This window comes from Physeter macrocephalus, chromosome 1 (assembly GCF_002837175.3).
Source record: "Physeter macrocephalus isolate SW-GA chromosome 1, ASM283717v5, whole genome shotgun sequence".
Lineage (NCBI taxonomy): Eukaryota > Metazoa > Chordata > Mammalia > Artiodactyla > Physeteridae > Physeter > Physeter macrocephalus.
The window spans coordinates 73,178,154-73,183,038 of NC_041214.2; the positions used below are offsets into that span (position 1 = coordinate 73,178,154).

General features: G+C 36.9%; 1 pseudogene; it reads right to left on the minus strand.

The window, feature by feature from the left end:
* Window positions 1-3,130: 3,130 nt before the first annotated feature.
* LOC112065080 (uncharacterized) lies at window positions 3,131-3,240 on the minus strand (annotated as a pseudogene).
* Between the last annotated feature and the right edge of the window lie 1,645 nt (window positions 3,241-4,885).

Genomic DNA, 4,885 nt, shown 5'->3' on the forward strand with positions numbered 1-4,885 from the left:
ATTATTCAGGATGAGTAATCTCCATTTCCTATCATCACCCTTCCAGTAATTGAAGTGCATTTTTGACTGAATTGATGAAGAAAGATAAAACTTCACTCTAGTTCACAGGTGCTAATCTGTGGTACAGATTAGGACTACATCAGAGTTGAAATTGTCCCAGAAGATATTCTAAACAACAACAACAAAACTATCTATCTCTTTAGACTTGACTGAAATCAGTTTTTCTAACCTCAAAGCTGTTTCTCCCTCCATGTTCCCTCTCCCAATGAGTAGGATTAACATCTATCCAGTTTTCCAAGCCAAAAACACAAGCATGTCTTTGATTCCCATTCCTTCCCAACTACCTCTCTTCTAACAACTCCCACCTTGTCTTGCCAATTTTATCTTAATTGACTCTAATTCACCTACTGCCTTTACTATAATTAAGGATACTATCATTTTAAAAGGCCCCTGATTGTTCTCCTTTGATCCATCCTTGTCCCCTGTAATTTACTTCCTACACTGCAGCCAAAGTGACCTTTTCAAGATGCAAATCTGATTATCTCACTTGACCAGTTATATCTTTTCAACTGTCTTCAGGTAAAGGTTCCATGGCTTAACATGGAGGTTATAAAGCTTATGAGGTCCATTAGAATGATGTCTGTTTACATTTCAATCTCATTTTTTACCACTCCCCTTTGGACCATTCTGAGCTATATTCAGTTTTTCCAATAATGCCTTTCTCTTTCCCTAACCTTTAGTTCTTTGAACAAGTTCTTCCCTCTGGGATCCTCTTCCACCTGCTCTTTACCTGGCTAATTTATGCGAACATTTCAAGTCTTATTGGGATATCACTTTGTGTAGGATGACTTCTCTGATCTCTAATCCTGGTTCAGATGCTCCCTCTGTTGTACTAACTCCATAGTACTTATTATACCAAATTGTAATTGTCTGTTTACTTACCTGTATGCAAAACCCCTGTGCACTAGATGATAAATTCCTGAAGGTTGAAATTACATGTGTTTTATTTGTCTAGCACTTAGCACAATGGTAGGTGAAAAATATGCTTAAATATTCACTAAACGCTAAACATTCACTAACTAATGAATGAATAAATGAATAAATGAACTGGAATAGATCTTGGCTAGGAATATTTACTGGGAGTCCAGTCTATCGAGAACCAGACTAGGCCAAACTGAGGCTATTGTGGGCTAATATTAATATAAACAGTCTTTTACATATATTAAGAAGATTAGAATATTTTCAACATTTAGCATTGCTAAAAATATTTTTGAACTAACATCAAATAAGCATTAATGGCAAAGTGCCTTTTAGTAAACAGATGCCATTCATATTGTTATGAACACTTAACAAGTGCCAGCAATGTGTGAACCTCTAGGCAGAATGTTGTGTTAGACAAAGTTTCTACTTGGGAACGAAATTTGACAGACAATGTGCAAACACAGTACAGGCCTGGGTTATGCTCAACAGAAGGAGCAGTGATAAGACTCTCCAGTCTGTGTATAAGCTTTTTTCCCAACAGGATATAAAATTCAATATTTTGGAGAATGTTTAAAAATCTGTTTCACTGGGAATTTGAGGGTTACCAGCGGGGGCCCATGAGTCAGACAGGTAAGTCCAAAACCGGCTCTTCTGTTTACCACTTAGAGGAGATCCTTAGTGGTGCTGAACCTCAGTTTTAAGTATTCATAAGATTACAATAATAAAAATATCTGTTTCTGTGATGATTAATTTTATTTGCCAACTTGACTGGGTTAAGGGATGCTCAGATAGTTGGTCGTTATTTCTGGGTATGTCTGTGAGGGTGTCTCAGGATGAGATTAGCGTTTGAATCAGTAGACTGAGTAAAGCAGATTGCCTTCTCCAATGCAGGTGAACATCACCCAATCCACTGAGGGCCTGAATAGAAGAAGGAGGAGGAGGAAGGACTAATTTGCTCTCTTTTATTGATTTGGGATGCCCATATTCTCCTTCCTTTGGACATTGAAACTCATGGTCCTCGGGTCTTTAAACTCTGGGACTTACATCAGCAACCCCTCTGGTTCTCAGGCCTCTGGTCTTGGGCTGGATTATACTACTAGCTTTCCTGGTTCTCTAGCTTGAAGATGGCATACTGTGGAAATTCTTGGCTTCCATAACCATGCAAGCAAATTCTAATGAAAAATCTCCTCTCACATATCTATATATATCCTATTGGTTGTGTTTCTCTGGAGAACCCTGACAAATAATCTCAAAGATTTATTATGGTGAAGATTAAACATTGAATATTTAAGATTCTTGGCATAGTACGTGGAACATAGAAAGTACTCTCCGTAAATGTTAGAAACTAAAATTCTTTAGTCTAACACTAACATTTCACTGATGTTGAAACCAAGATGTTAAATGAAATCACCTATGGGCTCACAGCTAGTTAGTAAAAGGCAGAAGACTGCAACTAAGATCTTCGGATTCCTCTTTATCTCCCCTATAGCTGGTGCCCTTTACCTGATTGTTTGAATACAGTACATGAATACAAATTGAGGAGGCATAATAACCCATGGTGTCCCAGGGTCAATATTCTTATGAAATATAAGTATTGTTTAATTTCTTGTCACTCTGCCCATCTTCTATGTCAGTTATGAGCAGTAATAAGGAGAAAAGAACATGGAGAATTATGTAAGCAAAGAAAATGCCATGATCTGAAGAAAAAAGTAATGAGGTTAGAAAGAATGTTAGCTGAGTAGACTTGTTCTTTTGTGCTATAAATGTAGTACCAAGGTGGCAAGTATATATTTGATTAAATGTAGTGATAAGTATATATTTGATATCAGAGGGGGCAATTTGATGATCAAAAGGAACATACCTTGTTCATTAATTTTATCAGCTAGTAGAGATGCATGAAAATGTAAATATTTATTCTTTTGATTTTCTAAGGCTTTTCTACTTTAAAATATGCTTTAAAAATGCAAATATCCTAATATGTTAATAGGGATTTGGATGTAAAAATATTTTTCTTTCTTTTTAAATTGAATTTTAGTTGATGTACAATTAAAAACATTTTTCTAGTGAATGGGACACTTGATAGGTGGATGGGTTTGTGTAAGGGGTTGCCAGAAGGATAAAGATGATTAGCAAAGCATACTTTTAAAATAATAGTTCTTGATTCTGCCAGTATTCATTTATTTATTCATTTTTCAAAACTTATAGAAGTAATAAGAACAGATACTACACTTGATCTCAGCCAAAATCCCAAGAGGTGATACATTTTCATGTCCAGCCATGACTAAGATATTCATTTTGGATTTAATCTCCTGACCTAAACAGCCATAAAACTAGAAAAATAAGTACGGTAATTGTTTTTAGGAACTGGTAAACAGGCAGTACAGGACTGTGACCCTTGAGAGAAGGGAAACACATGTAATGAGCTCCCTGTTTACCCCAGCTTTCTGTCCTGAGGCATTTTCCTGACTGTGGTGCAGGTAGGTTGAACCCAAGCAGAAACCAGAGGTCTGCCTCTGATGAGACAGAAATCAGAGTTTAGGACTGCAGAAATGGCTGGAATTTGTGTAGCAGAGATTGAAAACAAGAGAGGGGAGTGTATGAGGAGTACCCAGAAGTTGGCAGGTGGGTTTTGCTCATGTTTTTGAATAAGCAGATCTTGTACTGGGTAAAACCCCTCAAGGGGCAGCATACAGCAACTGTGCAAAAGGTTAAGAAATAAACTGATGAAAAAGAGGCCACAGAGTGCTGGGAGATGAATATCACCCCATCCAGAGTGGAGAGAACTTATTGTCTACCTTAAAAATCCAGTGAAAAGTGGATTAGGGCACACTTAAACAGAAGAAAATCCCACACCTTACAGTAAGTGCTATGCACTAGGACTAGGGATAAAACTCAAATAGACTCATCCCAACAAAACATAAATCAATAGAAATTATCCAAACTAAAGCAAAGAAAGAATAAAAGATTTTAATAAATGTACAGAGACACAGTAACTTGTGAAACAATATCAAGTAACACATCAAGTTACATATAACACATATGTAAATGGAGCCTCAGTGGGAGAGGAGATGCAAAACTGAGCAAAAATATATTTTAAGAAATAACAGCCAAAAGTTTCCTAAATTTGTCAAAAAACACCAGCCTAGGAATCCCAGAAGTTCAGTGAATCCCAAGTAGGGTAAATACAAAGAAAGCCACACTAGGCATATAAATGTCAAACTGCTGAAAATCCAAGATAAAGAGAAAAATACTGCAGCCAGAGGTAAAAAGATACAATAATGCATGGAAACAATGATAAGAATAATAGCTCATTTCTTATCAGGAAAAATAGAGGCCCAAAACAAGGGCATGAAATCTTCAAAGTAATTAATCAACAACAAAATATCAACCAGAAATCTGTATATGGTAAAAAAATGAAAGTTGCACAGGCTCCGGACGCGCAGGCTCAGCAGCCATGGCTCACGGGCCTAGCCGCTCCGTGGTATGTGGGATCTTCCCGGATCGGGGCACGAACCCGTGTCCCCTGCATCGGCAGGCAGACTCTCAACCACTGCGCCACCAGGGAAGCCCATGAAAGAAGTTTTGGATAGAAGTTCTGTGCTATACAAAATGCTGAAAGAGTTTTTTCAGGTTGAAGAAATAGAAAACAACAGAAAGGAATGAAGAGCACTGGAAATTACAACAATTTAGGTGAATGTAAAAAAAACCCTACCTTTTTCATTTCTTGATTTCTTTAAAAGACAACTGAGAGTTTAAAACAAAAATATCACATTTCTGTGTGGCTTATAATATACATAGAAGGAAAATCTATGACAACAATAACACAAAGGATAGGAGAGAGGTAAACAAAATTATAGAATGTGCTGTTCTAAGGTTCTTATATTTCATCTGAAGAGGTACAATA